A 22,570-nucleotide genomic window follows, 5' to 3' on the forward strand; every position below is an offset into this window, starting at 1 on the left:
TTCACTCTCTCCAAAGTTGGCCAGCATGATTTCCTTCCCATGTCACTGTAAGATGATCTGTCTCAATGCATGCAGGTGAAAGTGGGGAACATAACTTAGTTATCTACAGAACTTCCACAATTTATCATCCATGATTTACCCTTAGAAATCACTGCCACTATAAAAACCCACATTATTGGATCAGATCAGTGTCTTGGTGGAAAGAAAGAATTGGGAAAGTCAAGTTGTACTGGGTAGTAATTCTACAACAGCACTTTGCTAGAAATGATTTGCAATCTTTAAAGACAGTAAAATCTCTGTTGAAAGATATTGCTGAATTTTGTTGGCAGTTTAAAGAGTTGTTTAGAAAAGCTAATGATTTCCCTTGAAATTCAAGGTTCTTATAGCTTGTATAGATGGGAGAGGAGCTGCAAGGTGGACGAGCGAACTAATCACTGTAGTACAGGGAGCCATTCAAGTAGGGGGTGTAAATAGGAACATGGTGGTAGTAGGAGACAGTATAGTCGGGGGATGGACACAATTTTCTGTGTAGCCGAGAGTGAGAGTCCAGAGGCTGTGCTGCCTGCTCGGTGCCAGGGTTTCGGACATCTGCTTGGGTCTGGAGAGGAACTTGCAGTGGCAGGGGTAGGATCCAGTTGCTGTTGGTACCTACATGGACCATGACTTGGATAGGACTAGGAAAGAGGTTCTGCAAAAGGAGGGAGGGCAGCTGGGTGCTAAATTAAAAAGAGAACCTCAAGGATAATAATCTCTGTATTATCACCTGAGCCACAAGCAAATTGGCGTAGGGTAAGTAAGATTAGGGAGTTAAATTGGTTCAAAAATTGGTGTGGGAGAAATGAGAAATGAGTTTTGATTCATGGGGCACTGGCACCAGTCCTGGGGAATGTGGCAGCTGTACCATTAGGATGGTCCTCACCTGAACCATGCTGGAACCAGTTCTGGGAGTCATATATCTAGGGCAGTAGAGGGGGCTTTAAACTAAATAATGAGGGCGAGGGATCACGTGAGGGAAGATATGGTAAATTAAAGAGAAAGGACAAGGCAAGAGAGCAAGGTTGCAATAAGGATAATGATAATCAGAGTGTGGCAGGAAGGGACAGAGCATACAAACTTAAGAGTGTGCCAGCAGATAATGCCAGAGTTTGCAAAAATGGTAAATAGACAGAACTAAAGGCTCGATATCTGAATGCCTGTTGCATTTGTAACAGAACTGATGAATTGTCAGCTCAAATAGAAATAAATAAGTATGACCTGATAACCATTACAGACTCATGGCTAAGGTGACTAAGGCTGGGACCTGAATAATCAAGGCTGCTTGACATTCCAGAAGGGCAGGAAGCTATGAAAAGGGGGTGGGGTAGCTCTGTTAATTAAGGATGACATTAATAAAATAGTATGGGATGATCTTAGTTTTAAAGATCAAGATGTACAATCCATCTGGATAGAGATAAGAAATAGAAAATGTGAGAAGTAACTTATAGGCCCTCTAACTACACTGTAGGGCAGGGTATACTGGATGAAATAATGGGGACGAAAACAGAAAATGCTGGAAAAGCTCAGCAGGCCTGGCAGCATCTATGGAGAGAGAAACAGAATTAACGTTTTCGAGTCTCTTCTTCAAAGTCATATGGACTCAAAACATTAACCCTGTTTCTCTCTCCAAAGATGCTGCTAGACCTGCTGAGATTTTCCAGCACTTTCTGTTTTAGTTTCAGATTTCCAGTATCCGCAATATTTTGCTTTTATCTTAAAGAAATAATGGGGGCTTGAAGAAAAGTACTGTATTAATCATGGGGGATTTTAATTTAAACATAGATTGGATGAATCAGATTGGCAAAGGGAGCCTGGAAGATGAGGTCATATAGTGTTTTCGGGACAATTTCTTAGAGCAGCACATCCAAGAGCCACCAGAGAGCAGCTACTTCAGACCTGGGAGTATGCAATGAGGCAGGATTAATTAATCATGTCATAGTGAAGGAACCTCTAGGTAGCAGTGATCAAAACATGGTTGAATTTTGCATTCAGTTTGGAGAAAAGAGTGGGTCTAAGGCTAGTGTTTTAAACTTAAATAAAGGCAATAATGGGGTTTGATGACAGAGCTGGCTAAAGTGAACTGGGAAATTAAGTTAAAGGGTAGAACAGTAGAGGTGCAGTGACAGACATTTAAGGATATATTCCATAACACTCAGCAAAGATATGTAACACTCAGCAAAGATACATTCCAGTGAGAAAGAAAGACAATAGGAGAAGGATGCACCATCCGTGGCTAACTAAGGAAGTTAAAGATAGTATCAAATTGAAAAAAAAACATACAATTCTGGGAAGATTAGTGGTAGGTCAGAAGATTGGACAGAATTTAGAAACCAGCAAAGAATGACTAAAAAAAAAAGAGGAAGAAAGAGTGTGAGAGAAAGCTAGCTAGAAATATAAAAAAAAATAGTAAGAGTTTCTACAAGTATTTAAAAAGGAAAAGTAACAAAAGTTAACATGGGTCCCCTAGAGAGGGTGTCAGGGGAATTAATAATAGGAAATAAAAGATGGCAGAAGTGTTGGACAGATATTTTGTGTCTGTCTTCACCATAGAATACACAAATAACATCCCCGAAATATTTGCTAATCAAGAGATGAAAGGGAGGAAGGAACTTAAAACGATTGCAATTACCAATGTAAAGAGAATATAATTTTCCTTAATACTACTGTGGGATGCTGTGAAGCAGGCTCATGTGTGTTGTGTGTATTTGTGTGTGTGTAACTAATTTAATTAAACTGAAGACAGTCAGACTGCAAGGTTTAAATCATCAAAAGGGTTAGGTGTAAAAGCAGGCATTTTGAAATGGAGATGGACAAGCTAAGATGAGATCCTAGTAGATGTAGTATCAATGGGAATTTGCATTAGGAGATAAGCGAGGAGTGAATTGTTAGCTGTTGAATTTCAAAGAGGCATAACAAGAAGTTTTAGAACTGGCAAAAATTGTGAATAGATAAGGCAAAGTTATTAAGTTGATTTTTCCTGACAGTGTTGGCCATAATTACAATATGAAAGATTTTTATATTCATGGAAAGGTAACTTCCAAAGCAAATTAAAACAATGGGCTTAAAGATCAAAGGGGAGAAAATAAATTTGAGGAAAGGTTGAAAGCTGTATGGGGAGTAGCCATGTGAGATGTTGAAAGGTGGACTATGCAAAGACAGACCTGTGAAAAGCAGCCTCTAGCCACCCCAGTGAAATGCTTGCTTGTTCCAGAAAGCAAGGTTTTGTTTTAGCCCTAGATTTCCATTGTCAAGTGAGAAGGAGAGGGAAGCCCTGTGAAATACCGCCCTTATTGCGATAGCGGGTGCCTTGCAGTAATATTACTGGATGTTTTATAGATTAAGAATTTATTTGGACTGTAACCTGGAAAAAAGAGGTTTATTTGTGAGTATAGCTAAGTAGAAATCTTTTGTGAAATGTTATAAGACTAAATTTAACTGTGTAAGGGTAATCTTGTGTGTTGAAGTTTTCTTTTGTTAATTAAGGTTTTAATTTAATATTTAAAATCTCCAAAAGTAGTAGTGGAATCTTTACTTCTGACTTCAGTGCACATACCTTCTTGTAATAAAATACAAATCATTGTGATAGCTTGGCCAAGTCTCCCTTTGGGATTTGGTCAGCCTGACAATTACCACTTGCCATATTATAACACCAGGGAAAGGGTACTGAGAAAATAATAGAACTAAAGGCTGAGAAGACCACATGACCTAATGGACTTCATCATGAGGTCTTAAAGAAAGGGCTGCTGATATAGTAGATGCATCAGTTGTAATTTTCCAAAATTCCCTAGATTTTCGAAAGGTCCCATCAGTTTGGAAAATAGTAATTTTTTTTTAATTCATTCATGGGATGTGGTCTTTGCTGGCTGAGCTAGCATTTATTGTCCATCCCTAGTTGCCCTTGAGAAGGTGGTGGCGAGCTGCCTTCTTGAACCGCTGCAGTCCATGTGGTGTAGGTACACCCACGGTGCTGTTAGGAAGGGAGTTCCAGGATTTTGACCCAGCGACAGTGGAGGGACGGCAATATATTTCCAAGACAGGATGGTGAGTGACTTGGAGGGGAACTTCCAGATGGTGGTGTTTCCTGAATGCAACTCAAGAAAGGAGGGAGACAGAAAGCAGGAAATTACAGGCCAGTTAGCATAACATCTGTCATAGGGAAAATGCGGAAATCTACTATTAAGGAGGTTATAGGCTTAGAAAATCTTAATGCAATCAGGCTGAGTCAACATGGTTTTGTAAAAGGGAAATCATGTTTAATTCATTTATTAGAGTTCTTTGAGGAAGTAACAAGTTATGTGGATAAAAGGGACGCTGAAGATGTGGAGTACCGGATTTCAAAAAAAGGCTTTTGATAAGGTGGCACATCAAAAGTTACTACACAAAGTAAGAGCTCATGGTGTATGGGGTAACAGATTGGCATGGATAGAGGATTGGTTAGCTAACAGGAAGCAAAGAGCGGGGATAAATTGGTCACTTTCAAGTTGGCAAGCCACAGGGATCAGTGCTGGGGCAGTAATTATTTACAATCTATATCAATGCTTGGATGAAGGGACCATGATTGCTAAATTTGCTGATGACATAAAACTAGCTAGGAGAGTAAAGTGTGAAGAGGACATAACCTATCTATATCCCTTTGCAGACTCCTTAAGTGAGTGGGCAAAAATTTAGCAGATGGAGTATAATGTGGGGAAATGTGAACTTGTTCACTTTGGTAGCAAGAATAGAGAAGTAGTATATTATTTGAATAGAAAGAGATTGTAGAACTCTGTGGTACAGAGGAACCTGGCTGTTTTGATACATGAATCTTAAAAAGTTAATATGCAGGTACAGCAAGTGATTAGGAAAGCAAATGGAATGTTGTTGATTATTGCGAGGGGAATAGACTATAAAAGAAAGTTTTGCTACCATTGTACAGGGCATTGGTGAAATCACTGGGTACAGTTTTGGTCTCCTAACTTAAGAAAGTGTATAATTGCTTTCGAAGCAGTTCAAAGGTTCACTTGACTGATTCCTGGGATGAAGGCGTTAGCTTAATGAGGAAAGGTTGGGCCTGTATATGTTGGCATTTAGAAGAATGAGAGATGATCTAATTGAAAAATATAAGGGGCAGAATTTTATGGCAGCGGGATTTTACGTTCCCGCTGCACTCAATGGGGATTATAATGGCCCGCCGCATTTTACGGCCCCGTTCCCGCCAAAACGGGGCCGTAAAATTCTGCCCAAGGCCTTGAGGGACTTGACAGGGTGAATGCTGAGAGAATGTTTTCCCTTGTGAGAGACACTAGAACTAGGGGACACAGTTTAAAAATAAGGGGCTCCACTTAAGAAGGCGATGAGGAGACTTTTTTTCCCTCAGAATGTTTAGTCTGTGGAACTCTCTTCCACAAGAATTGTGGAGGCAGGGTCATTGAATCTTTTGCCCCTATTCCAAGGTACCGATTTGCACGTCAGGATTGCTACGGGGCGGGGGAGGTGATGTTGCGGTATTGTTGCTAGCCGAGTAATCCAGAGATCCAGGGTAATGCTCTGGGGACCTGGGCTCGAATCCCGCCATGGCAGATGGTGGAATTTGAATTAAATAAAAATCTGGAATAAAAACCCTGAATTAAAAGCCTAATGATAACCATGAAACCATTGTCAATTGTTGTAAAAACCTATCTGGTTCACTAATGCCCTTTAGGGAAGGAAATCTGTTGTCTTTACCTGGTCTGGCCTACAGGTGACTCCAGACCCACAGCAATGTGGTTGACTCTTACATGCCCTCTGAAATGGCCTAGCAAGCCACTCAGTTGTATCAAATATTACAAAGCCACAAAAAAGGACGGATGGACCAACCAACATTGATCGAGGCACCGGAAACGACAATGGCAGTCAGCCCTGTCGACCCTGAAAAATCCTCCTTACTAACATCTGGGGGCTAGTGCCAAAATTGGGAGAGCTGTCTCACTCCCCAATCAAGCAACTGCCTGACATGGACATCCTCACTGAACCATAGCTTTCAGATAATGTCCCAGACACCACCATCACCATCCCTGGGTATGTCCTGTCCCACCGGCAGGACAGACCCAACAGAGGTGGCGGCACAGTAGTATACAGTTGGGAGGGAGTTCCCTGGGAGTCCTCAATACTGACTCTGGACCTAATGAAGTCTCATGGCATCAGGTCAAACATGGGCAAGGTAACCTCCTGCTGATTACCACGCACTACCCTCCCTCAGCTGATGCATCAGTGCTCCTCCATGTCAAACACCACTTGGAGGAAGCACTGAGGGTGGCAAGGGCGCAGAATGTGTTCTGGGTGGGAGACTTCAATGTCCATCACCAAGAATAGCTCGGTAGCACCACTACTGACTGAGCTGGCCAAGTCCTAAATGACATAGCTGCTAGACTGGGTCTGTGGCAGGTGGTGAGGGAACTAACAAGAGGGAAAAACATACTTCATCTCATCCTCATCAACCTGCCTGCTGCAGATGCATCTGTCCATGACAGTATTGGTAGGAGTGACCACCGCACAATCGAAGTGCCGCCTTCACATTGAGGATACCCTCCATTGTGTTGTGGGGCACTACCACCATGCTAAATGGGATAGATTTCAAACAGATTTGGCAACTCAAGACTGGGCATCCATGAGGCGCTGTGGGACCATCAGCAGCAGCAGAATTGTACTCATTAACCTCATGGCCTGGCATATCCCCCACTCAGCCATGACCATCAGGCCAGGGGATCAACCCTGGTTCAATGAAGAGTGCAGGAGAACATGCCAGGAGCAGCACCAGGCATGACTAAAAATGAGGCATCAACCGGGTAAAGCTATAACACAGGACTACTTGCATGCCAAACAGCATAAGCAGCAAGTGATAGACAGAGCTAAGAGATCCCACAACCAACGGATCAAATCTAAGCTGTGCAGTCCTGCCACACCCAGTCGTGAATGGTGGTGAACAATTAAACAACTCACTGGAGGAGGAGGCTCCACAAATATCTCCATCCTCAATGATGGAGGAGCCCAGCACATCAGTGCAAAATATAAGGCTGAAGCATTTGCTACAATCTTCAACCAGAAGTGTCGAGTGGATGATTCACCTTGGCCTCCGCCAATTCGATTTACTCCGCATGATATCAAGAAATGGGTGAAGGCACTGGACACTGCAAAGGCTTTGGGCCCTGACAATATTCCAGCAAAAGTACTGAAGACTTGTGCTCCAGAACCTGCTGTGGCCGCAGCCAAGCTATTCCAGTACAGCTGCAACACTGACATCTACCCGGCAATGTGGAAAATTGCCCAGGTATGTCCTGTACACAAAAAGCAGGACAAATCCAACCCTGCCAATTACCACCCCATCAGTCTACTCTCGATCATCAGTAAAGTAATGGAAGGGGTTATCAACAGTGCTATCAAGCGGCACTTGCTTAGTTGTAACCTTCTCATTGATGCCCAGTTTGGGTCCCACCAGGGCCACACAGCTCCCGACTTCATTACAGCCTTGGTTCAAACATGGACAAAAGAGCTGAATTCCCGACGTGAGGTGAGAGTAACTGCCCTTGACATCAAGGCCGCATTTGACCGATTGTGGCATCAAGGAGCCCTGGCAAAACTGGAGTCAATGGGAATCAGGGGGAAAACTCTCCTCTAGTTGGAGTCATATTTAGCACATAGGAATATGGTTGGGGTTGTTGGAGGTCTGTCATCTCAGCTTCAGGACATCACTACAGGAGTTCCTGAGGGTAGTGTCCTCAGTCCACCCATCTTCAGCAGCTTTATCAATGACCATCCTTCCATCATAAGGTCAGAAGTGGAGATGTTCGCTGAAGATTGCACAATGTTCAGCACCATTCACGACTCCTCAGATACTGAAGCAGTCCATGTCCAAATGCAGCAAGACCTGGACAATATCAAGGCTTGGGCTGACAAGTGGCAGTCACATTCGCGCCACACAAGTGTCATGACCATTTCCAACAAGAGGGAATCCACTGGCAAATGTCTTGATGACAAGAGCAAGCTCGGCATCCGCATATAGTCCCAACGTCAGATTCTCACGGGAAAATTCAGCCCAATGTGCGCAAGTTGAGATCTGGATACAGCTGAACTAATTTAAACAGTTGCACTTTGATGAGTTTGGCAGAGGTTTCACACTTTTTTTATGACTGTAATTAATCTCGAAACAACCATTTGACAGCTCATGCAGTGATTGACTGTGAATGATCTGTCAAGCTTGCATAAAGTAGGAAGACAGAATGAATAGATGAACAAGGTTAGTAATGAGTTACATTGTAAAAACTTTTGAGCATTTGACCTTGCAACTTACTGTATTATTAAAACAGTACCCAGGTTATAAATTGTGATGTCTGTGGCCCAGCTGGTGGCACTCTCATTTTGAGTCAGAAAGTTGTCAGTTCAAGGCCCAGTCCAAAGACTTGAATCTAATAATTGAGGCTGACACTCCAGTACAGCACTGAGAGAGTGCTGCACCATTGGACATGCTGTCTTTTGGATGATGTCAATCCGTCTGGCCTATTAGCTAAACATATAAGATTCTATGGCACTAGTTCAAAGACAAGCTGGGGACTTCTCTCCAGTATCCTGGCCAATATTAATCGCCCAATCAGCATCACTAAAAAATAGATTATCTGTCTTTATCACATTGTTGTTTTATGGAAACTTGCCATGTGCAAATTGACTGCTGCATTTCCTACTTTACAACAGTGACTACACTTCAAAAGTACCTCATTAGCTGCACCCCTCTTAGGGACAGCCTGATTTTGTGAAAAGCATTGTATAAATGCAAGTTTTTCTTTCTTTTGTTTCACCGACATAATGATCCGCTTCTCCCTCATCAAGCAAAATGTTATCAAAGATTTTTCACAAAGACCAATGACAAAAATGAAGCATGAATAATTTTATCGATCACAGAATATGCAAGATTAATTTGGTTACTGTTGCTGATTTCCTCAGATGCAGAAAGCAAACATTACAGTTTGATTGCAGCAGGGCCACTTCAGAAGAAGTATTATCTTCTGCCCAACAGCTTAGAGCCGGAACAAAAACAGAATTACCTGGAAAAACTCAGCAGGTCTGGCAGCATCGGTGGAGAAGAAATCAGTTAACGTTTCGAGCCTTCACGGCCCTTCGGCAGAACTGAAGCATAGTTAGGAGAAAGGAGAAATATAAGCTGGTTTAAGGTGGGGGGGCGGGGGGAGAGAGAAGTTGAGGGTGTGGTGATTGTGGAGATAAGCAAGCAGTGATAGGAGCAGATAATCAAAAGATGTCACAGACAAAAGGATCAAAGAGGTGTTGAAGGTGGTGATATTTGTCTAAGAAAAGTGCTAATTAAGAATGGAAGACAGGACACTCAAAGTACAGCTCTAGTGGGGGTGGGGTGGAAAGACTAACAAGGTTTTAGTTTTAGATTTAAAAATAATGGAAATAGGTGGGGAAAGAAGAATCTATATAAATTATTGAAAAAAAAGGGGAGGGGGGAGAAACGGGGTGGGGATGGGGGGAGGGGGAGTTTAAGATCTAAAGTTGTTGAATTCAATATTCAGCCCGGAAGGCTGTAAAGTGCCTAGTCGGAAGATGAGGTGCTGTTCCTCCAGTTTGCGTTGGGCTTCACTGGAACAATGCAGCAAGCCAAAGACAGACATGTGGGCAAGAGAACAGGGTAGAGTGTTAAAATGGCAAGCGACAGGGAGGTTTGGGTCTTTCTTGCGGACAGACCGCAGGTGTTCTGCAAAACGGTCGCCCAGTTTGCGTTTGGTCTCTCCAATGTAGAGGAGACCGCATTGAGAGCAACGAATGCAGTAGACTAAGTTAGAGGAAATGCAAGTGAAATGCTGCTTCACTTGAAAGGAGTGTTTGGGCCCTTGGACGGTGAGGAGAGAGGAAGTGAAGGGGCAGGTGTTGCATCTTCTGCGTGGGCATGGGGAGGTGCCATAGGTGGGGGTTGAGGAGTAGGGGGTGATGGAGGAGTGGACCAGGGTGTCCCGGAGGGAACGATCCCTACGGAATGCCGTCAGGGGGGGTGAAGGGAAGATGTGTTTGGTGGTGCCATTACAAGCCTACCGACTCCCACAGCTACCTCGACTACAGCTCCTCACACCCCGCTTCCTGTAAAGACTCCGTCCCATTCTCTCAGTTCCTTCGCCTCCGTCGCATCTGTTCTGATGACGCTACCTTCAAAAACAGCTCCTCTGACATGTCCTCCTTCTTCCTTAACCGAGGTTTTCCATCCACGGTCGTTGACAGGGCCCTCAACCGTGTCCGGCCCATATCCCGCGCATCCTCCCTCACGCCTTCTCCTCCTTCCCAGAAACATGATAGGGTCGCCCTTGTCCTCACTTATCACCCCACCAGCCTCCGCATTCAAAGGATCATCCTCCGCCATTTCCGCCAACTCCAGCATGATGCCACCACCAAACACATCTTCCCTTCACCCCCCCTGACGGCATTCCGTAGGGATCGTTCCCTCCGGGACACCCTGGTCCACTCCTCCATCACCCCCTACTCCTCAACCCCCACCTATGGCACCTCCCCATGCCCACGCAGAAGATGCAACACCTGCCCCTTCACTTCCTCTCTCCTCACCGTCCAAGGGCCCAAACACTCCTTTCAAGTGAAGCAGCATTTCACTTGCATTTCCCCTAACTTAGTCTACTGCATTCGTTGCTCTCAATGCGGTCTCTACATTGGAGAGACCAAACGCAAACTGGGCGACCGTTTTGCAGAACACCTGCGGTCTGTCCGCAAGAAAGACCCAAACCTCCCTGTCACTTGCCATTTTAACACTCCACCCTGTTCTCTTGCCCACATGTCTGTCCTTGGCTTGCTGCATTGTTCCAGTGAAGCCCAACGCAAACTGGAGGAACAGCACCTCATCTTCCGACTAGGCACTTTACAGCCTTCCGGGCTGAATATTGAATTCAACAACTTTAGATCTTAAACTCCCCCTCCCCCCATCTCCACCCCGTTTCTCCCCCCTCCCCTTTTTTTTCAATAATTTATATAGATTCTTCTTTCCCCACCTATTTCCATTATTTTTAAATCTAAAACTAAAACCTTGTTAGTCTTTCCACCCCACCCCCACTAGAGCTGTACTTTGAGTGTCCTGTCTTCCATTCTTAATTAGCACTTTTCTTAGACAAATATCACCACCTTCAACACCTCTTTGATCCTTTTGTCTGTGACATCTTTTGATTATCTGCTCCTATCACTGCTTGCTTATCTCCACAATCACCACACCCTCAACTTCTCTCTCCCCCCGCCCCCCCACCTTAAACCAGCTTATATTTCTCCTTTCTCCTAACTATGCTTCAGTTCTGCCGAAGGGCCGTGAAGGCTCGAAACGTTAACTGATTTCTTCTCCACCGATGCTGCCAGACCTGCTGAGTTTTTCCAGGTAATTCTGTTTTTTTGGATTTCCAGCATCCGCAGTAGCTTTTAGCTTAGAGCCGGTCTATTCAATTTGATCAGCTCAACACCTCCACATGCTCCACACAAGCCTCCATCCATCCCTTTTCACCAAATCCTAACAGGATATCCATCTATTCCTCTCTCTCATGCTTATCTAGCTTCTTATATGCATTTATGCTATTTGTCTCAACTATGCCTTGTGATCATGCATTCCGCATTCCTACAACTCTTTAGGTAAAGAAGTTTCTCCTGAATTTCCTGCTGGATTTATTAGTGACTATCTTATATTTCTGTCCTCTAGTTTTAGACACCCTCACAAGTGGAAACAGTTTTCTACATCCAGCCCTATGAAACCCTTTCACCATCTTAACGACTCCTATTGGGTCACCCCTCAGAATTCTTGGACAGAATTTAATGGGTGGTGGGGTTTCTTGCCCTGCCACCCAAAGAGTCAGTATGAACACATCCCTGCTGATGCCAGCTGCCACTCAGCCATTTAATGCCCATGGAGTGTCAATTGGCTGGAGATGGGACTCCCATCCCTCACTTGGGCAAAAGTCCTGCCTGAGAGAGTTGCCAGACAATCTGATTGGTCAGCAGCTCTGTAGACCCAGCAGTACCACCTACTGGGACTACAAGCAGTCACCAGAGTCTAAGCACTGGAGTCCAAGACCAGGTAAGCGCGGAGTCTCATGGTGGGCAGGGGAGGTGAAGCCTGGAGAGGTTGGGGAGAGGGAGATGGAGGTCTTGGTGGAGAAGCCAGGGGGAGAGAGGAGCGAGCCGCTTTGTTGGAGGGTGCTCCCGATGTGGAAAAGGGACCCTGAAGGGAGCTGCCCTCCCACCACCAAGTGCGAGCAGGGTAACCTGCTGGGATTCCCATCTACCCCTCCCAGATTTATACCTCACCTGTTCCCCATAAAATTGAGTACAGTTTTGGGACAGGTAGGAGAATGGCAAGAAGGCTATCTAGGTAATTGAATGGCCCTCTCGCCAATGCAAACTGTTTAATCTTCTACCAGAATTCACCACTTCGCTCTTATCTATATGAAATAAATTTGCCAATTAGATGCGCACTCTACAAGTTTATTGATGTCTTCCCGTATTTTGCTACGTTCTTCCCTTGTATTGACTATACCTCCCAATTAGCATTGTCCACAAATTTTGAAATCATACTTCATGATGATGAAAGGTACACTTATAATGTTCTTTGGTCCTGTGTATCTTCAAATGAGCTTGTATGATATACCTGGGAGAACGCAGCCTCAATCAGCAGTCAGTCTGAGGTGGTCAAGAGTACAAAGTAAATCAGAGTGTCTGTGACAGCAATTCACCACTTCAGAAATTAATGACTGTACTTTAAGAATCAATTTTGTATTGAACGTCATCACAGGAGAAGCAACTTGGTTTTTCCATTTGGAAAAGATTACTAAATTTTATAGTTTTAATTACTGAAACTATGTACTCTTTCATTTACCTGATGAATATTAAATAAGTATCTCTGTTGGTTTATAGCCTGAGCCTCAATCTAATAATTAATTTACCTACCAAAGCTGAGGATTACACAGATACAAAAACCAGTTACTGAGTGTCCAGCCATTTTGAACTCAAGGACAGCTTTAGCATAAAAACCAAAAGGAACTGGGGATAAATTGTAGTCTTCCCAACTTGGAAGATAATCTGATGGAGTGGATCACCCAACCATGCTTTTCATTCCAAAGATTTTTTTTTACATTCATTCACGGGATGTAGGCTTCGCTGGCTGGGCCAGCATTTATTGCCCATCCCTAGTTGCCCTTGAGAAGGTGGTGGTGAGCTGCCTTCTTGAACTGCTGCAGTCCATGTGGTGTAGGTACACCCATGGTGCTGTTAGGAAAGGAGTTCCAGGATTTTGACCCAGCAGAAGTGAAGGAACAGCGATATATTTCCAAATCAGGATGGTGAGTGACTTGGAGGGGAATTTCCGGGTGGTGGTGTTCCTGTCTGTCTGCTGCCCTTGTCCTTCTAGATGGTAGTGGTTGTGGGTTTGGAAGGTGCTGCCTAAGGAGCCTTGGTGAATTCCTGCAGGGCATCTTGTAGATGGTATACATTGCTGCTACTGTGCGTCGGTGGTGGAGGGAGTGAATGTTTGTGGATGTGGTGCCAATAAAACTGGTCTGCTTTGTCCTGGACGGTGTCCAGCTTCTTCAGTGTTGTGGGAGCTGCACTCAACCAGGCAAGTGGGGAGTATCCCATCACACTCCTGACTTGTGCCTTGTAGATGGTGGACAGGCTTTGGGAAGTCAGGAAGTGAGTTACTCATCGCAGGATTCCTAGCCTCTGATGTGCTCTTGTAGCCACAGTATTTATATGGCTAGTCCAATTCAGTTTCTGGCCAATGGTAACCCCAGGATGTTGATAGTGGGGGATTCAGTGATGGAAATGCCATTGAACGTCAAGGGGTGATGGTTGGATTCTCTTTTGTTTGAGCTGGTCTTTGCGTGACACTTGTGTGGTGCGAATGTTACTTGCCACTTGTCAGCCCAAGCCTGGATATTGTCCAGGTCCTGCTGCATTTGGACATGGACTGCTTCAGTATCTGAGGAGTTGCGAATGGTGCTGAACATTGTGCAATCATCAGCGAACATCTCCACTTCTGACCTTGTGATGGAAGGAAGGTCATTGATGAAGCAGCTGAAGATGATTGGGCCTAGGACACTACCCTGAGGAAATCCTGCAGTGACGTCCTGGAACTGAGGTGACTGACCTCCAACAACTATCTTCCTTTGTGCTAGGTATGACTCAAACCAGCGGAGAGTTTTCCTCCTGAGTCCCATTGACTCCAGTTTTGCTAGGGCTCCTTGATGCCACACTCGGTCAAATGCTGCCTTGATGTCAAGGGCAGTCACTCTCACCTCACCTCGGGAGTTCAGCTCTTTTGTCCATGTTTAAATCAAGGTTGTAATGAGGTCAGGAGCCGAGTGGCCCTGGCAGAACACAAACTGGGCATCATTGAGCAGGTTATTGCTAAGCAAATGCTGCTTGATACCACTTTTGATGACCCCTTCCATTACTTTACTGATGATGGAGAGTAGACAGATGGGGTGGTAATTGGCCAGGTTGGATTTGTCCTGCTTTTTGTGGACAGGACATACCTGGGCAATTTTCCATATACCTGGGTAGATACCAGTGTTGTAGCTGTACTTGAACACCTTGGCTAGGGGCACAGCAAGTTCTGGAGCACAAGTCTTCGGTTTTATTGCCGGAATATTGTCAGGGCCCATAGCCTTTGCAGTATCCAGTGCCTTTAGCCATTTCTTGATATCACATGGAGTGAATCGAATTGGCTGGAGACTGATATCTGTGATGCTGGGGACGTCCGGAGGAGGCCGAGATGAATCATCCACTCGGCACTTCTGGCTGAAGATTGTAGCAAATGCTTCAGCCTTATCTTTTGCACTGCTGTGCTGGGCCCCTCCATCATTGAGGATGGGGATATTTGTGGAGCCTCCTCCTCCAGTGAGTTGTTTAATTGTCCACCACCATTCACGACTGGATGTGGCAGGACTTCAGAGCTTAGATCCGATCCGTTGGTTGTGGGATCACTTAGCTCTGTCTATCACTTGCTGCTTATGCTGTTTGGCACGCAAATAGTCCTGTGTTTTAGCTTCACCAGGTTGACACCTCATTTTTAGGCATGCCTGGTGCTGCTCCTGGCATGCCCTCCTGCACTCTTCATTGAACTAGGGTTGATCTCCTGGCTTGATGGAAATGGTAGAGTGGGGGATATGCCAGGCCATGAGGTTACAGATTGTGTGCGAGTACAATTCTGCTGCTCCTGATGACCCACAGCGCCTCATGGATGCCCAGTCTTGAGTTGCTAGATCTGTTTGAAATCTATCTCATTTAGCATGGTGGTAGTGCCTAGGACACTACCCTGAGGAAATCCTGCAGTGACGTCTGGAGCCACGTGTAGGCCAGACACAGTAAGGGTGATAGATTTCCTTCCCCAAAAGACATAGTGAACCAGATGAGTTTTTACAACAATCGACAATGGTTTCATGACCATCATTAGACTTTTAATTCCAGATTTTTATTGAATTCTAATTCCACCATCTGCCGTGGTGGGATTCAAACCAAGGTCCCCAGAGCATTACTTTGGGTCTCTGGATTACTATTCCAGCAACAGTACCACTACGCCATCAACTAAGAGAACTGGGCAAAGAAAAATGTGATTAATTAGCACCTAGTTTTCTTGATGATTGGATAAGGTGTAATATCACCAGGAGAGCCGTTTTGTAATGAAATACACCGTGACATACTGGGACCCCACTATAACCAGGTCTATATTTCAAGACCTTGTTATCGGGAGGAATGGGTTATTACAATGTCCATTCAAAAGCACCAAAGCAGTAGACAGGATAATGCAGAACAAAGATATACTGGTTAAAATGGCCTCATAAATTAACAAACCATTTGATGTAAACAAAGTGAAGACAACCAGTTCAAATTTCATTTCTTCTGGTAACAGAAATGTGAATATAGATGTATTCTTTAAATCCACAGATGATCATTAACAGATGGACGTGTGTCGAATAAATTGGTAATTTTCATGTTTACCCCAAGCATTTTGCTAATTAAAGGATGTTCTGAAGTTGTTTCACACTTGCAGCAGTTGATTTTTCATTGGCTTCCAACCATCTCAGTGATTTTTCTAGTTAGTGGATGATTGTATAGGATGATGGCAGTGGCTCGATCTCAGCGTTGTTGTCATGATCATCATCATCATATTCAATTTGCTGGACGTCTTATGGTCTATTACACTGGCCAATATCACTTCATCTGTATCGTGTATATGCTTTGTCAGGAGGTGTGTTGGCATTCTGGGCTTTCTTTCTTGCTTGGCTTTCATCCATCTCCATTGATACCCTTCTCAACTTCTCGTCATCTATAAGCCACCCATGAAGCATTGATTCGGCGATCCACATTCTTTGCAAAATGAATGCTTGCATAGCACCTTCTTGATTAGGGCAATAATGATGTAAGATTTTCTGGTTCATGATTCAAAATACTTGGTGGGAATTTGAGCAAAGAGGAGGGTGTTAAGAGGCTGCAAGGTGATTTAGACAAGTTGAGTGAGTGGGCAAATACATGGCAGATGCAATGTAGCATGGATAAATGTGAAGTTATCTACTTTGGCAGGAAAAACAGAATGACAGAGCATTATTTAAATGGTGATAGATTGGGAAATGTTGATGTACAAAGGGACCTGGCTGTCCTTGTACACCAGTCACTGAAAGCAAGCATGCTGGTGCAGCAAGCAGTTAGGAAAGAAAATGGTACATTGGCCTTCATTGCAAGAGGATTTGAGTACAGGAGCAAGGATGTCTTGCTGCAGCTGTATAGGGCCTTGGTGAGACCACAGTTGGAGTATGTGTGCAGTTTTGGTCTCCTTACCTAAGAATGGATATACTTGCCAGAGAGGGAGTGCAACGAAGGTTCACCAGACTGATTCCTGGGATGGCAGTATTGTCGTATGAAGAGAGCTTGGACTGACTAGGCCTGTATTCACTGGAATTTAGAAGAAAGAGAGGGGATCTCATTGAAATGTATAAAATTCTGACAAGGATGGATAGACTGGATGCAGAGATGATGTTACATCTGGCTGAACAAGGGGTCACAGTCTCAGGATACGGGGTAGGTCATTTAAGACTGAGATGAGGAGAAACTTCTTCACTCAAAAGGTGATGAACCTGTGGAATTCTGTATCACAGAAGGCTGTGGAAGTCACTGAATATATTTGAGAAGTAAATAGATAGATTTCTGGACTCTAAATGTGTCAAGGGGTATGGGGAGAGAGCGGGAGTATGGCGTTGAGATAGAGGATCAGCCATGATCCTATTGAAAGGCAGAGCAGGCGCAAAGGGCCAAATGACCTACTCCTACTTTCAATATTTTTCTGTAACACATGATTCCACATAGATTGTTGTCTGGATATCAGTGCAATTTCAACCAGTATTAAATAGAGAAAAATGACACAATAATTAGTAATGAAGCAGCTATCTCTGTGGCTACTTCTAAATCATTTGTGGAGCATTTGAAACACCTTCTGAAAGCATAAATTTAATTGAAAATTTTGGGGTCCAAGACATACCTACATTATACTGAGTCCTATGCAATAAAACTTATTATGCAGGTACAGCAAGCAATTAGGAAAGCCATTGATATTTTAGCCCTTATTACAAAGGGATTGAAGTATAAGAGCGAAGAAATCTTACTTCAATTGTTTAAGAACTTTGTGAGGCCACAATTGGAGTACTACATACAGTTTTGGTATCCTTACCTAAGGAAGGACATACTAGTCTTTGAGAGAGTGCAACAAAGATTCACTAGACTGATTTGTGGATTAGGATATTGTCCTGAGGAGAGATGAGTCTATATTCTCTGTAATTTAGAAGGTAACCTCATTGAGAGATATGAAATTTTTAAGGGACTTGATGGAGTAGATGCTGGAGGATTTTTCTCCGGGGCTGAGGAATCTAGAACACCAGGGTCACAGTATCGCAATAAGGGATGAACCATTTAGAACTGATAAGAGGATAAATTCTTTCATTCAAAGGGTCATGGCTCTTTGGAATTCTCTACTCCAGAGAACTGTGGATGCTTAGTCGTTCAATATATTCAAGAGAATGATTGATAAATTTTTGGATACGTAAGGGATATGAGGATAATGCTATATTGAGGCAGAAGATCATCCATCGTTTTGAAGTTTGAGCAGACTCAAAATGGCCTACTCCTGCATCTGTTTCTTATGTTCTTGTCTTCAGCATGATGATGGTTTGTTCAATGGCACATCTGGTGATGAAATTGCATTCATGGTATTGCATCAGGGTCTCATTCATTAGTTTCTATGAGGTGTTGTTCACCACATTTTAAGTGTGTATCCCTTGTCTTTGAGCAGCTAGCTGCTTTGAGGTGCTATGAGATCAGCGGGGAGAGGGGGTGGGGGTGGGCTGCCACAGGATGAAAGCATCACAGCAGCAGCTCAAGAATCTCATGCCTACCTGCATAAAGAGCTTTTAGTGGTTGCACACCAACTGCACATTGATGGAGTGTAAGTCCTTTTGATGAATATCCCTGAGCATTATGGGGTTGCATTATTTGTCACATGCAGGCAGTCAATGTTGCCCAGAAACTTTGGGAAGCCAGCATAAGCTGCAAACCTGACCACTTGCTCATTCTAACTGGCTTCATGGCAGACAAAGTTGGCAAACTGGCAGTCCTGGCAAACAAGCCAGCATTGACCTTTCCAAGGGTGTCGAGTGTAGGATCCGGCAAATGTCTCTGGCACTGCCCTGGAAGAATCCAGAAACAAAATTTTTGAGGGAGGTGGTTACCTTGACAGCTAAAGCATGTCCACCAGGTCCAGTTGGGAGCAGATCTTGTTTCAGCCGACTGAAAATGTCTGCCACCACCTGACATGAGATCCTGAGCCTGGTGTTCAGACATGTGGTGGACGTTTATCCTTTGCCTGGGTGCCAAGTATTTTTTTTTACATATTCTTTCATGAGATGTGGGAGTCACAGGCAAGGCAAGTATTTGTTGCCCATCCCTAGTTGCCCTTGAACTGAGCAAGGGCAGTTTTGAGTCAACCACATTGCTGATCGGTCTGGAGTCACATATAGGCCAGATCAGGAAAAGACAGCAGATTTCCTCTCCTAAAGGACATTAGTGAACCAGATGGGTATTTATGACAATCAATGATAATTTCATGGTCACCATCACTGAGACTTCGCTTCCAGAATTATTAACTGAATTTAAATTCCACCAGCTGCTCTGGTGGGATTTGAACTCCTGTCCCAAGAGAATTAGCCTGAGTATCTGGGCTCCTGAAAGCTGCGCCTCTCTCCTGTGGAGTTGTGGGTGTGAGAGCAGCTGGTTGCTGCTGTTGCTGCTCCTGCTGGTAAACTTGGTCCTCATCTGAAATCCAATCTAACACAGAGTAAGCGGCCCCCATGCTGATTTTCATAGATTAGATCTCCAAATTGTAGCTGACAGCTCTAAAGTGTGTAAGGTGCTTCCAAAGTGTGTAAAGTAACCTCTCAGCACAAGTACTGTCCACAAATCCTTTCACATTAACAGCTAAGTCAGCAGCTGTGAGGACTTCAACACTTATTGCCAGCCCTCTTTATTATGTCTTCAATTCCCTTCATTGCCACAGTGGTCTTCCCTTGTTTTCACTTCTGAGTTCCAGGAAGCCCAAGAAACCTATAGACCCAAAGTTAAAGTAGAGATTCCATGTCACTGTCACTTTAATTGAGGGATTAACATTCATCAACCTGCCCTTCCCTAGGTGGTTGTGTGCATGCTGTTTAATGCATTGGAGTGAAGTGCAGAAGTTGGCAGAATGGTACCTGCTCCCTCAAACGCTTGTATTTTCCACCTATTTACCACCAAGTAACATGTTCTTCCAGCTTAAAATTCCCTACAGTGTCTCATAGCATATACAGGAATATTATACCCACTAGCATAATATAGTTAAGAACATTATGCTCTAATAATGGAGGTCACACAGAGCAGGAGAAGGAAGAGAGAGGAGGGGGAGTGGAGAGAGGACCCTCAGTAGGAGGCCTTATCTGCTCAGGGTGATCAGGGAGCGTTTTTCTTAACTGCACATCAGAAACGAATAATATGTGAGACATCTGCATCCAAGTAAGGATGGTCACACTGAAATCTGCCACCTGCTGCAACCACAAGTCCAACCTCAGGGCAGGGCAAGGACTGCACTCTGAACATGACCTTGACAATTAACTTTGGCTCCTTTCAGGCTGGATCTGGAAATATTTGCAGCATCTAACAGTTTGCTATCCACTGTTGCATAAGGGACTCTTCTGAGGCTCTTTACTCATTGAGAGCTAACTGCATTTCATTTTCCCTTACCAGAGAGAAACAGGTGGAACGAGCGCATGGCTTCTTCAGGATTGCAGGGCAGCATTGACTGTAGGCACATCACTTTGTGGATGTTGCATGTCAACACTGTCCTATATTGGATTCCACTCGTCAGCATCCAGCTGACATGTGACCATAGGCAGAAGATCATGCAGGTCAATGCCCATTACCCTGGCAGCAGTATTAATGTCTTCGAATTGCAGTATTCCTCTGTGCCAGCTGCATTTGAGCCACAAAGGGTGGCTATTGGACAACGAGGGCTGATGACATAGCTGATGACTCCAATGTGCAACCCATGCATTTGTGTGCAAGATGCATAAATAAATGCCATGCTGTCACATTACATGTGATAGAGAAGACCACTGGTATGCAGAAACAATGTTCCTGCTACCTAGGCTGCTCTGGAGGAGCTGTGTAATGTACTAGGCAGAGTGGATGTCAAAATTTGTGCTGGTCTTTTTTTAATCATGCATGGGGTGTGCACACTATTGAAAAAGCTGACGTTTATTACCCTAATTGCCCTTGAGAAGGGAGAAGTAAGCCACCTTCTTGAACCACTGTATCCAGTGTGGTAAAGGTATTCCCATAGTCCCACTAGGTGGCCCAGTGACAATGATGGAATGGCAACATATTTCCAAGACGGGATAGTGTGTGACTTGGAGGGGAACTTGCAGGTGTTGGTGTTCCCATGCATCTGCAGCCCTTGTCCTTCTAGGTGATAGAGGTTGTTGGTTTGGAAGGCACTATTGAAGAAGCCTTGGTGAGTTGCTGCAGTGCATCTTGTAGATGGTACACACTGATGCCACTGTAGGATCCTTTGTCCTGGATAGTGTTAAGCTTCCTGAGTGTTGCTGGAGCTGCACCCATCTAGGCAAGTGGGGAGTATTCCATCACACTCCTGACTTGTGCCTTATAAATGGTGGACAGACTTTGGGGATGCAGGAGGTGAGTTATTCATTGCAGAATCTCCAGCCTCTGACTTGTTCATGTAGCCACAGCATGTATATGGCTGGTCCAGTTAGGTCTGCTGGATGCTTCTAAGCTCAACATCATAAGGGAGGTGGTGGCATTTTAGTATCGTGACTGTACTGATGTTCCAGAGACCCAGGGTAATGCTCTGGGGGCCTGGGTTCAAATCCCACCATGGCAGATGGTGAAATTTGAATTCAATAAAAATCTGGAATTAAAAGTCTGATGATGACCATGAAACCATTGTCGATTGTTGTGAAAACTCATCTGGTTCACTAATGTCCTTTAGGAAAGGAAATCTGCTGTCCTTACCTGGTCTGGCTGACATGTGACTCCAGATCCACAGCAATGTGGTTGACTCTTAACTGCCCTCTGAACAAGAACAATTAGGGATGGGCAATAAACGCTGGCCTGCCAGTTACACCCACATGAACAAATAAAAAAAAGGGGGATAGCCCTTGCCACCAGCCATATGATGAGTAGCAGTAGGAGAGGGGGTAAGTGGAAGGGAGAAGGAAACCTTGACAGCCCTTTTCTGGCCAGGTTATTCCAAGAGGAAAGTGAATTGATATAGTTTTAAATATTTTGAACATTCAGTCTTCTGTTTCTCCCATGTTTCACACTATATAACTATTAGTCACAAGCAATCTATGGATACATACTCTGTAAGATCAATGACATTATGTTTGATCTCCGTCAATGACAGGAATTTGTGCACTCACTTTTATTCCATTCACAGTGCAAAGGCACTTCTTCACAGATTGATACTCTCTGCATCAACAAAAACAATAATTTATATTTATGACATCCTTAAAGTAATGCTCTAAGGCTCTTCACAGGGACATTGTAAAACAAAATATGACAACATGCTATGCAAGGAGATATTAAGTTAGATGACCAGAAGCTTGGCAAAAGAGGTAGGTGTTAAGGAGTGTCTTAAAGGAGGAAAGTGAGTTGGATTGGGGGAGAGGTGCAGAGAGAGGGGGTATTCCAGAGCTTGGGGCCTAAGGCAGCTGAAGTCACATCCAAGAGAAGCCTTTGCAAGTGATACTCTGGCTACGATTAGATAAATAAGAATAAAACCAGGTGACAGCAGTCCCACCCAGCTGGATAACAGTGGAGAGGCATTGGAAGAGGATGGTGTGGTGAACTATGTCAAAAGCTGCAGACAGGTTGAGAAGGATGAGAAGGGATAGTTTACCTTGGTCGCAGTCACATAAGATGTCATTTGTGA

Source organism: Cetorhinus maximus, chromosome 10 (assembly GCF_964194155.1).
Source record: "Cetorhinus maximus chromosome 10, sCetMax3.hap1.1, whole genome shotgun sequence".
NCBI lineage: Eukaryota > Metazoa > Chordata > Chondrichthyes > Lamniformes > Cetorhinidae > Cetorhinus > Cetorhinus maximus.